This window comes from Bombina bombina, chromosome 9 (assembly GCF_027579735.1).
Source record: "Bombina bombina isolate aBomBom1 chromosome 9, aBomBom1.pri, whole genome shotgun sequence".
Lineage (NCBI taxonomy): Eukaryota > Metazoa > Chordata > Amphibia > Anura > Bombinatoridae > Bombina > Bombina bombina.
The window spans coordinates 157,382,285-157,395,739 of NC_069507.1; positions in this window are offsets into that span (position 1 = coordinate 157,382,285).

A 13,455-nucleotide genomic window follows, 5' to 3' on the forward strand; every position below is an offset into this window, starting at 1 on the left:
ATCACTTCCGACATAAATCCTAGAATCTCCAACCAAAATGCATCCAATCTATCACAGCTCCACCAGACGTGCGTCAGGCTACCATCTTCCCCACAACCCCTCCAGAATTTATTACTCGCTGTTCTGTATATTTTACGGAGTCTGCTGGGGGTAAGATACTAGCGTGTAAGGAGTTTATAGTTGGTTTCCAGTACCCTGACTGATATGGACGATTTCTTAGTTTCTAGAAAAGTCCGGTATAACTAGTCCTAGTTCCTTTTCCCATGCTCTGGTATAGCTGGGTAGTTCTTGTGAGTCACCTTTCACTAGTTGTTTGTATATTAGTGAGATTAGATGTCTGAGAGTGTTAGTAGAGAGGCCGAGGATTTCAAATGGCTTCAGTTTTCTGGTTAGATTCTGTCTCTTAGAATGAGACTGGATAAAGTGACATGTTTGTGTGTATGAGTACCAGTTAACTGTAATGTCTGGATGCAATTCCTGTATCGAGTCGAGAGTGCTAGTCGTCCCTTCGTGTTGAAATATTGAGATGACTCTATTCTTAATATGTGTACCTGAGGTTCTCTGTGTTTCCTTGTGAAACCAGGGTAGGGCGGCATTATGACTTATTGGTAACATGGGGGAGATAATGTTGGACATGTATGTTGTGGTGTTTAACAGTCTGTCCCACGTCTGGAAGAATTCTTCTAGTACCTGGTAGTGCTGAAGAAATGCTGGTCTTTGTTTAGTCGGTAGCCATGCTGCTATTCCTGCATTGCACAGCCCTAATATATGCCTGTCAATTTGGACCCACTGCTTATGTGCGTTGTTAGTGCACCACTCTACTAAATTTTGCAGGGCTATTGATATTTTATACATATGAATATTTGGAACTCCCAGTCCCCCATTTTCTCTAGCCATGTACATTGTTTGCTTAGCTATCCTGGGTCTGATACCCTGCCAAATAAATTGTTCTAACAAGGATTGTATCTTGGAAAGGTACTGGTGTGGGAGTTGTATGGGGATAGTTTGCAATAAATATAAGAGCCTGGGAAGAGCATTCATTTTTTATCACATTTACTCTACCTATCCAAGATATTGATTTGCTCTTCCAACTGGAAAGATCTACCATTAGTGAGGTTTCTAATTCTTTATAATTCGACTGGAATAACTCCTTAGGGTCAGTGGATAAGTAAATGCCCAGGTATTTAATCTTTGATTTTTGTATTTTAAGTGGACAGATTTGCGATAGGCGTTGAAACTCTCTGTCATCATATGTTAAATTTAGCATCTCCGATTTTTTGGTATTTATTAAGAAATTGGACACTTTCCCATAATCCTGAAGCAGTCTCATTGTCTCTGGTAAGGATTTCTCTAATTCTGTAAGTGTAAGTAAAACATCATCGGCATATAGGGCCAACTTATGTTCTGTGTCACCCACCTCTATGCCTTTGATGTGCGAGTTATTTCTAATTTTCTGGGCTAGGGCCTCTATGGAGATTGCAAAAAGAACTGGGGAGAGTGGGCATCCCTGTCTGGTGCCGTTTCTAATGTATAGTTTGTCCGACAGTGTTCCGTTCACCCTGATCCTGGCCCAGGGGCCTGCTTAAAGGGAGAAAACATAATGAATGAATTTGTCGCCGAATTTCATTTTATGCATTACTGCTTTTAGAAATTGCCAATTTACCCTATCAAAAGCTTTCTCTGCATCTGTCAATATCAGAGCCGCAGGAATTTTGTTATGTTTAACATAGGATATAAGTTGTAGAGCTTTTAAAGTGTTATCTTTTGTCTCTCTTCCTGGGATAAAGCCTGTTTGATCAGTGTTTATTAAATTGGGCAGGTATTTATTTATTCTATGAGCTAAGATTTTGGCGAAGATCTTAACGTCCGAATTCAAGAGCGATATCGGGCGGAAATTTTCAGCTCTATTTGGTTCCCGTCCCGGTTTCGGTAAGACAGTTATGTGAGCTTCTAACATGTTATCTGAGAATCCGTCAGCATTTAGAAGAGAATTGAACATGTTTGCTAATGGGGTTAATAAGTGGTGAGAGAAGGTTTTGTAGTATTTCACACTGAAACCGTCGGGACCTGGGCATTTGCCACTTGGCATAGATTTTATGGCTTTTTTAATTTCATCTATTGTTATGGGGGATTCTAAATCCCTAGCTTCATCTGACTCTAGTGTGGGGAGACTAAGGTCCGATAAATAATCCTCTATAGTCTGTGGTGTGGCTTCCTCCTTTATGTTGTAAAGTGAGGTATAGTACTGTCTAAATGTCTCTGCTATATTTTTACTATCTTTTTGTATCGTCCCCTGTTTATCTTTGATGTAGTATATATGAGTGTTTAGTTGACGTCGTCTAAGGGCCTTTGCTAATGAGGTGCCTGTCTTGTCTCTTAAATCAAAGTATTTTTGTTTAAGAAAAGCAGCTTTTCTCTGATATTCTTTTGTGAGATAGCTTCTTAGAGATTGTTTGGCCTTTTGTAGGGATACTAAAATGTCTTTAGATTGTGGATTTGACTTCTGCTCTTTCTCCCAATACTCTATCTGAGCCATTGTAGAAGTTAAAAATTGCCTATTTCTCCAACATAGGTGTGTCCGGTCCACGGCGTCATCCTTACTTGTGGGATATTCTCTTCCCCAACAGGAAATGGCAAAGAGCCCAGCAAAGCTGGTCACATGATCCCTCCTAGGCTCCGCCTTCCCCAGTCATTCTCTTTGCCGTTGCACAGGCAACATCTCCACGGAGATGGCTCAGAGTTTTTTGGTGTTTAAATGTAGTTTTTATTCTTCAATCAAGAGTTTGTTATTTTAAAATAGTGCTGGTATGTACTATTTACTCTGAAACAGAAAAGAGATGAAGATTTCTGTTTGTAAGAGGAAAATGATTTTAGCAACCGTTACTAAAATCGATGGCTGTTTCCACACAGGACTGTTGAGAGGAATTAACTTCAGTTGGGGGAAACAGTGAGCAGACTTTTGCTGCTTGAGGTATGACACATTTCTAACAAGACTTGGTAATGCTGGAAGCTGTCATTTTCCCTATGGGATCCTGTAAGCCATTTTTATTAAATAAGAATAAAGGGCTTCACAAGGGCTTTAAAGACTGGTAGACATTTTTCTGGGCTAAAACGATTGATTAATAAGCATTTTTAATAGTTTATAGCTTTGAGGAGTTATTTTATTATTGGGAATTATGTTAAAGAAACGGCAGGCACTGTATTGGACACCTTTTTCACTGGGGGCCTTCTCTAATCATAGGCAGAGCCTCATTTTCGCGCCACTAATGCGCAGTTGTTTTTGGGAAGCAAGGCATGCAGATGCATGTGTGAGGAGCTCAGATACATATAAAAAGCTTACTGAAGGCGTCATTTGGTATCGTATTCCCCTCTGGGCTTGGTTGGGTCTCAGCAAAGCAGATACCAGGGACTGTATAGGGGTTAAATATAAAAACGGCTCCGGTTCCGTTATTTTAAGAGTGAACAATTCCTTCATACTTTTTCACATATTCAGTAATAAAGTGTGTTCAGTTTAAAATTTAAAGTGACAGTAACGGTTTTATTTTAAAACGTTTTTTGTACTTTGTTATCAAGTTTATGCCTGTTTAACATGTCTGAACTATCAGATAGACTATGTTCTGTATGTGAGGAAGCCAAGGTTCCTTCTCATTTAAATAGATGTGATGTATGTGACAAACAATTTAGAGAAAATGATGCCCAAGATGATTCCTCAAGTGAGGGGAGTAAGCATGGTACTGCATCATCCCCTCCTTCGTCTACGCCAGTCTTGCCCACACAGGAGGCCCCTAGTACATCTAGTGCGCCAATACTCCTTACCATGCAACAATTAACGGCTGTAATGGATAATTCTATCAAAAACATTTTAGCCAAAATGCCCACTTATCAGCGAAAGCGCGACTGCTCTGTTTTAGAAAATACTGAAGAGCATGAGGACGCTGATGATAATGGTTCTGACATGCCCCTACACCAGTCTGAGGGAGCCAGGGAGGTTTTGTCTGAGGGAGAAATTTCAGATTCAGGGAAAATTTCTCAACAAGCTGAACCTGATGTGATTACATTCAAATTTAAATTGGAACATCTCCGCGCTCTGCTTAAGGAGGTGTTGTCTACTCTGGATGATTGTGACAATTTGGTCATTCCAGAGAAATTATGTAAGATGGACAAGTTCCTAGAGGTCCCGGGGCCCCCCGAAGCTTTTCCTATACCCAAGCGGGTGGCGGACATTGTAAACAAAGAATGGGAAAGGCCCGGCATACCTTTTGTCCCTCCCCCTATATTTAAGAAATTATTTCCTATGGTCGACCCCAGAAAGGACTTATGGCAGACAGTCCCCAAGGTCGAGGGGGCGGTTTCTACTCTAAACAAACGCACTACTATCCCTATAGAAGATAGTTGTGCTTTCAAAGATCCTATGGATAAAAAATTAGAGGGTTTGCTTAAAAAGATGTTTGTTCAGCAAGGTTACCTTCTACAACCAATTTCATGCATTGTTCCTGTCACTACAGCAGCGTGTTTCTGGTTCGATGAACTAGAAAAGTCGCTCGATAAAGATTCTTCTTATGAGGAGATTATGGACAGAGTTCACGCTCTTAAATTGGCTAACTCTTTTACTTTAGACGCCACTTTGCAATTAGCTAGATTAGCGGCGAAAAATTCAGGGTTTGCTATTGTGGCGCGCAGAGCGCTTTGGCTAAAGTCTTGGTCAGCGGATGCGTCCTCCAAGAACAAATTGCTTAACATACGTTTCAAGGGGAAAACGCTGTTTGGCCCTGACTTGAAAGAGATTATTTCAGATATCACTGGGGGTAAGGGCCACGCCCTTCCTCAGGATAGGTCTTTTAAGGCTAAAAATAAACCAAATTTTCGTCCCTTTCGCAGAAACGGACCAGCCTCAAGTTCTACATCCTCTAAGCAAGAGGGTAATACTTCTCAAACCAAGCCAGCCTGGAGGCCAATGCAAGGCTGGAACAAAGGTAAGCAGGCCAAGAAACCTGCCACTGCTACCAAGACAGCATGAGATGTTGGCCCCCGATCCGGGACCGGATCTGGTGGGGGGCAGACTTTCTCTCTTCGCTCAGGCTTGGGCAAGAGATGTTCTGGATCCTTGGGCGCTAGAAATAGTCTCCCAAGGTTATCTTCTGGAATTCAAGGAGCTACCCCCAAGGGGAAGGTTCCACAGGTCTCAATTGTCTTCAGACCACATAAAAAGACAGGCATTCTTACATTGTGTAGAAGACCTGTTAAAAATGGGAGTGATTCATCCTGTTCCATTAGGAGAACAAGGGATGGGATTCTACTCCAATCTGTTCATAGTTCCCAAAAAAGAGGGAACATTCAGACCAATCTTAGATCTCAAGATCCTAAACAAATTTCTCAAGGTTCCATCGTTCAAAATGGAAACCATTCGGACAATTCTTCCTACCATCCAGGAAGGTCAATTCATGACCACGGTGGATTTAAAGGATGCGTATCTACATATTCCTATCCACAAGGAACATCATCGGTTCCTAAGGTTCGCCTTTCTGGACAAGCATTACCAGTTTGTGGCACTTCCATTCGGATTAGCCACTGCTCCAAGAATTTTCACAAAGGTACTAGGGTCCCTTCTAGCGGTGCTAAGACCAAGGGGCATTGCAGTAGTACCTTACTTGGACGACATACTGATTCAAGCGTCGTCTCTGCCACAAGCAAAGGCTCATACGGACATTGTCCTGGCCTTTCTCAGATCTCACGGGTGGAAAGTGAACGTAGAAAAAAGTTCTCTATCCCCGTCAACAAGAGTTCCCTTCTTGGGAACATTAATAGACTCCGTAGAAATGAGGATTTTTCTGACAGAGGCCAGAAAATCAAAACTTCTAAGCTCTTGTCAAGTACTTCATTCTGTTCTTCTTCCTTCCATAGCGCAGTGCATGGAAGTAATAGGTTTGATGGTCGCAGCAATGGACATAGTTCCTTTTGCGCGAATTCATCTAAGACCATTACAACTGTGCATGCTCAGTCAGTGGAATGGGGATTATACAGACTTGTCTCCGACGATACAAGTAGATCAGAGAACCAGAGATTCACTCCGTTGGTGGCTGACCCTGGACAACCTGTCACAAGGGATGAGCTTCCGCAGACCAGAGTGGGTCATTGTCACGACCGACGCCAGTCTGGTGGGCTGGGGCGCGGTCTGGGAACCCCTGAAAGCTCAGGGTCTTTGGTCTCGGGAAGAATCTCTTCTCCCGATAAATATTCTGGAACTGAGAGCGATATTCAATGCTCTCAAGGCTTGGCCTCAGCTAGCAAAGGCCAAATTCATAAGGTTTCAATCAGACAACATGACGACTGTTGCGTATATCAACCATCAGGGGGGAACAAGGAGTTCCCTGGCGATGGAAGAAGTGACCAAGATAATTCAATGGGCGGAGACTCACTCCTGCCACTTGTCTGCAATCCACATCCCAGGAGTGGAAAATTGGGAAGCGGATTTTCTGAGTCGTCAGACATTTCATCCGGGGGAGTGGGAACTCCATCCGGAAATCTTTGCCCAAATAATTCAATTGTGGGGCATTCCAGACATGGATCTGATGGCGTCTCGTCAGAACTTCAAGGTTCCTTGCTACGGGTCCAGATCCAGGGATCCCAAGGCGACTCTAGTGGATGCACTAGTAGCACCTTGGAGCTTCAACCTAGCTTATGTGTTCCCACCGTTTCCTCTCATTCCCAGGCTGGTAGCCAGGATCAAACAGGAGAGGGTATCGGTGATCTTGATAGCTCCTGCGTGGCTACGCAGGACTTGGTATGCAGATCTGGTGAATATGTCATCGGCTCCACCATGGAAGCTACCTTTGAGACAGGACCTTCTTGTTCAAGGTCCGTTCGAACATCCGAATCTGGCCTCACTCCAACTGACTGCTTGGAGATTGAACGCTTGATTTTAGCAAAGCGAGGGTTCTCAGATTCTGTCATTGATACTCTTGTTCAGGCTAGAAAGCCTGTAACTAGAAAAATCTACCATAAAATATGGAAAAAATATATCTGTTGGTGTGAATCTAAAGGATTCCCATGGAACAAGATAAAAATTCCTAAGATTCTATCCTTTCTTCAAGAGGGTTTGGAGAAAGGATTATCTGCAAGTTCTTTGAAGGGACAGATTTCTGCTTTATCTGTTTTACTTCACAAAAGGCTGGCGGCTGTGCCAGATGTCCAAGCTTTTGTTCAGGCTCTGGTTAGAATCAAGCCTGTTTACAAACCTTTGACTCCTCCTTGGAGTCTCAATTTAGTTCTTTCAGTTCTTCAGGGGGTTCCGTTTGAACCCCTACATTCCGTTGATATCAAGTTATTATCTTGGAAAGTTTTGTTTTTGGTTGCAATTTCTTCTGCTAGAAGAGTTTCAGAGTTATCTGCTCTGCAGTGTTCTCCTCCTTATCTGGTGTTCCATGCAGATAAGGTGGTTTTGCGTACTAAACCTGGTTTTCTTCCGAAAGTTGTTTCTAACAAAAATATTAACCAGGAGATAGTCGTGCCTTCTTTGTGTCCGAATCCAGTTTCAAAGAAGGAACGTTTGTTACACAATTTGGATGTAGTTCGTGCTCTAAAATTCTATTTAGAGGCTACAAAGGATTTCAGACAAACTTCTTCCTTGTTTGTTGTTTATTCTGGTAAAAGGAGAGGTCAAAAAGCAACTTCTACCTCTCTCTCTTTTTGGCTTAAAAGCATCATCCGATTGGCTTATGAGACTGCCGGACGGCAGCCTCCTGAAAGAATCACAGCTCACTCCACTAGGGCCGTGGCTTCCACATGGGCCTTCAAGAACGAGGCTTCTGTTGAGCAGATATGTAAGGCAGCAACTTGGTCTTCACTGCACACTTTTACCAAATTTTACAAATTTGATACTTTTGCTTCTTCTGAGGCTATTTTTGGGAGAAAGGTTTTGCAAACCGTGGTGCCTTCCATCTAGGTGACCTGATTTGCTCCCTCCCATCATCCGTGTCCTAAAGCTTTGGTATTGGTTCCCACAAGTAAGGATGACGCCGTGGACCGGACACACCTATGTTGGAGAAAACAGAATTTATGCTTACCTGATAAATTACTTTCTCCAACGGTGTGTCCGGTCCACGGCCCGCCCTGGTTTTTTAATCAGGTCTGATTAATTATTTTCTCTAACTACAGTCACCACGGTATCATATGATTTCTCCTATGCAAATATTCCTCCTTTACGTCGGTCGAATGACTGGGGAAGGCGGAGCCTAGGAGGGATCATGTGACCAGCTTTGCTGGGCTCTTTGCCATTTCCTGTTGGGGAAGAGAATATCCCACAAGTAAGGATGACGCCGTGGACCGGACACACCGTTGGAGAAAGTAATTTATCAGGTAAGCATAAATTCTGTTTTTCTTTTTTCTCCCTCGCTTTTCGTGTTATAAATTCTCCCCTCATCACACATTTATGTGCTTCCCATACAATTCTATCTGACGTGTCAGCTGTCACATTTTCTTTGAAATATTCTGCCAGTGCGCTGTCTATGGCTTGTCTGTGTATGGGATTTCCCAGCATATGTTCATCTAGTCTCCATGTGTATGTTGTCTGCAGAATATCTGGCCAGTCTATTGTACATTGTACTGGGGCATGATCTGCCCATGTGGTGGTTAGAATCTTAGAGTCAGTAATCATAGATAACCCTATTTGGTCTGAAAACATATAATCTATTCTGGTAAATGTGCTATGGGGGTTGGAGTAGAATGTATAATCCCTAGTGTGAGTGTTCATTGATCTCCATACATCGTGTATCTTTAGTTGATTCAGTTGTCCCTTGACAGACTTAATTACTCTTTTAGGTGGACTGGTGGAGCCAGTGGATGTATCTACCTGTGGGTCCATCGGGAAGTTAAAATCCCCCCCCAGGAACAAAACCCCTTTAGCGTGTACCAATAATGAGTGAAACACTGTTTTAAATATGTGTTGTTGGTCTTTGTTTGGAAGGTATACATTTGCTATAGTGATTAGCCTATTGAATAGGAGGCCCACTAAGATTATATATCTTCCATTTTTATCTCTCTCTATGTATGTGGGTTTAAATTGCATTGAGTTCTTGAACAGTATACCCACTCCCCCCTTTTTTGCTGGGCCAGAGGCCAGATACGTGTTTCTGTATTTGTGTGATAATACTCTTGGCTCCCTGCCCCTCTTAAAATGTGTCTCTTGTATAAGCAGTAAATCTCCTGTGTTCTTATATAGATCTCTAAAAACCATTGACCTTTTTTCGGGGCTATTTAGGCCATTTACATTCACTGTTGTGAGTGTGATAGAGTTTATTTCTGTAATTTTTATAGAGCAGAGAGTTTCTAGCTATGGCTACAATATTTACAGAGCGTGGCCTGAACTAAGTTTGTGAACTCTCAGTGTACCTCTCTATTCCAGTGCGACCTGTTTGTTTCAATATCTTTGTGTAAATCCTATGTATGATATGGTGCTTCCTTATTTAATCTGTATCACAAAACAATTAGCAATGTGCGATTTCTTATTGTAATTGAAAATAACAATGAAATCTCAAACTGTTCCTGTAAACATCTTACTCAACAATTTACAATTCAAATATGTCAAAACAAATACAAACCAAGGGTAGTATCCCCACCCCCAGGCAACTAACAAAACATTTTTAGTAAGAAATAAGACATACGACCTTGAGCTACTATGGCCACTTCAGATAGGTAGTCCAAATGAAAATTAGTTCAAGGTCCAGAGTCCACTGTGCTTGCTGAGTGCTCCCCTAATGGGGAGTGTTGCAATGAGCGCACCTTTTGTGGTGCTACGGTGCCAGTCCCAGCCAGATGAGCTTTTCCTCCTTGATGTAGGCCATCTTCTTCTGGATGTTTGATATTAAGCTGCAAAGTCTTATTGAAGCGTGGAAGATCATCCAGGGATTTATAGATAGCTGTGTTGTTGTCCTTAGTGGCGATGATGCAAACAGAGAAACCCCATCGATATGGGATTTTCTGTTCTCTTAGAGTGGAGGTAATAAAGTGGAGTTCCCTTCTTTTCTCCTGTTAAGTGTAGTCAGTCCACGGGTCATCATTACTTATGGGATATTAACTCCTCCCCAACAGGAAGTGCAAGAGGATCACCCAAGCAGAGCTGCTATATAGCTCCTCCCCTCTACGTCACACCCAGTCATTCTCTTGCACCCAACTAATAGATAGGATGTGTGAGAGGACTGTGATGATTAAACTTAGTTTTTTACATCTTCAATCAAAAGTTTGTTATTTTAAACGACACCGGAGTGTGTTGTTTCCTTCTCAGGCAGAATTTGAAGAAGAATCTACCTGAGTTTTTGTATATGATCTTAGCGGACGTAACTAAGATCCGTTTGCTGTTCTCGGCCATTCTGAGGAGTAAGGTAACTTCAGATCAGGGGACAGCGGGCAGGTTCACCTGCAAAGAGGTATGTTGCAGTATATTATTTTCTAAGGAATGGAATTGACTTTGAAAATACTGCTAATACCGATATAATGTAAGTACAGCCTTAAATGCAGTAGTAGCAACTGGTATCAGGCTGACATGTATATATGTTTACACTTAAGTATTTCTGGGGAATGGCACTTCACTGGGAAAATACTGTATGCATATAACTTTTAGCCTAACTTGCAGTGTGAGCGACTAGCAGCAGGCTTTTTAATGACATTTCATATATTAGATTTTAAACGTTTACTGGCATGTTAAATCGTTTAATTATCTGAGGTACTTGGTGAAAATTGTTTTGGGCTTTATTTTCCACATGGCTGTCATTGTTTTAAATTAAAACAGTTTACTGAGCTTCCCTCACTGTTGTAGTGTGAGTGGGAGGGGCCTATTTTGGCGCTTTTACTACGCATCAGAAATTCAGTCACAGTCTGTCTTTTTCTCCCTGCATGATCCAGGACGTCTCCACAGAGCTCAGGGGTCTTCAAAACTAGTTTTGAGGGAGGTAATCACTCACAGCAGACCTGTGAGACTGTGCTTGACTGTGATAAAAACGCTTATATTGTCAATTGTTATACGTTTTTTTCTGATATTAAGGGTTAATCATCCATTGCTAATGTGTGCAATCCTTTGCTAAAATTGGTTTATATAACTAATCCGGTTCATTTTTATTCAACTGTGTCAGTTTTTTGTGTGCTTCTTAAAGGCACAGTAACGATTTTACATATTGCTTGTAAATTTAGTTGAAAAGTATTTCCAAGCTTGCTAGTCTAATTGCTAGTTTGTTTAAACATGTCTGACACAGAGGAAACTCTTTGTGCAATATGTTCAAAAGCCAAGGTGGAGCCCAATAGAAATTTATGTACTAATTGCATTGATGCTACTTTAAATAAAAGTCAATCTGTACATGTTAAGCAACATTCACCAGACAACGAGGGGGAAGTTATGCCGACTAACTTGCCTCACGTGTCAGTACCTGCATCTCCCGCTCAGGAGGTGCGTGATATTGTAACGCCATGTACATCAGGGCGGCCATTACAAATCACTTTACAAGACATGGCTAATGTTATGACTGAAGTTTTGTCTAAATTGCCAGAACTTAGAGGTAAACGAGATCACTCTGGGATGAGAACAGAGTATACTGATAATGCTAGGGCCATGTCTGATACTGCGTCACAATATGCAGAGCATGAGGACGGAGAGCTTCATTCTGCGGGTGACGGATCTGATCCAAATAAATTGGATTCAGACATTTCAAATTTTAAGTTTAAGCTGGAAAACCTCTGTGTATTGCTAGGGGAGGTGTTAGCGGCTCTGAGTGATTGTAACACAGTTGCAATCCCAGAGAAAATGTGTAGGTTGGATAAATATTTTGCGGTACCGACGAGTACTGACGTTTTTCCTATACCTAAGAGACTTACTGAAATTATTACTAAGGAGTGGGACAGACCCGGTGTGCCTTTCTCACCCCCTCCTATATTCAGAAAAATGTTTCCAATAGACGCCACCACACAGGACTTATGGCAAACGGTCCCTAAGGTGGAGGGAGCAGTTTCTACTTTAGCTAAGCGTACCACTATCCCGGTGGAGGATAGCTGTGCCTTTTCAGATCCAATGGATAAAAAGTTAGAGGGTTACCTTAAGAAAATGTTTGTTCAACAAGGTTTTATATTACAACCCCTTGCATGCATTGCGCCTGTCACGGCTGCGGCAGCATTTTGGTTTGAGTCTCTGGAAGAGACCCTTGACTCAGCGACATTAGATGAGATTTCACTTAAGCTTAAAACCCTTAAGCTAGCTAATTCATTTATTTCTGATGCCGTAGTACATTTAACTAAACTTACGGCTAAGAATTCCGGATTCGCCATTCAGGCACGCAGAGCGCTGTGGCTAAAATCCTGGTCAGCTGATGTAACTTCTAAATCGAAACTACTTAACATACCTTTCAAGGGGCAGACTTTATTCGGGCCCGGTTTGAAAGAAATTATCGCTGATATTACGGGAGGTAAAGGCCATGCCCTGCCTCAAGACAGAGCCAAACCCAGGGCTAGACAGTCTAATTTTCGTGCCTTTCGTAATTTCAAGGCAGGAGCAGCTTCAACTTCCTCTGCTCCAAAACAGGAAGGAGCTGTTGCTCGCTACAGACAAGGCTGGAAACCTAACCAGGCCTGGAACAAGGGCAAGCAGGCCAGAAAGCCTGCTGCTGCCCCTAAGACAGCATGAAGTGAGGGCCCCCGATCCGGTAACGGATCTAGTGGGGGGCAGACTCTCTCTCTTCGCCCAGGCTTGGGCAAGAGATGTTCAGGATCCCTGGGCGTTGGAGATCATATCTCAGGGATATCTTCTGGACTTCAAAGCTTCTCCTCCACAAGGGAGATTTCACCTTTCAAGGTTGTCAACAAACCAGATAAAGAAAGAGGCGTTTCTACGCTGTGTACAAGACCTTTTACTAATGGGAGTGATCCATCCAGTTCCGCGGTCGGAACACGGACAAGGGTTTTACTCAAATCTGTTTGTGGTTCCCAAAAAAGAGGGAACCTTCAGACCAATATTGGATTTAAAGATCCTAAACAAATTTCTAAGAGTTCCATCATTCAAGATGGAAACTATTCGGACAATCTTACCCATGATCCAAAGAGGTCAGTACATGACCACAGTGGATTTAAAGGATGCTTACCTTCACATACCGATTCACAGAGAACATTACCGGTATCTAAGGTTTGCCTTCCTAGACAAGCATTACCAGTTTGTAGCTCTTCCCTTCGGGTTGGCTACGGCTCCAAGAATCTTTACAAAGGTTCTGGGCTCTCTTCTGGCGGTACTAAGACCGCGAGGAATTTCGGTAGCTCCGTACCTAGACGACATTCTGATACAAGCGTCAAGCTTTCAAACTGCCAAGTCTCATACAGAGTTAGTACTGGCATTTCTAAGATCACATGGGTGGAAAGTAAACGAGGAGAAGAGTTCTCTCTTACCACTCACAAGAGTTCCCTTCTTGGGGACTCTTATAGATTCTG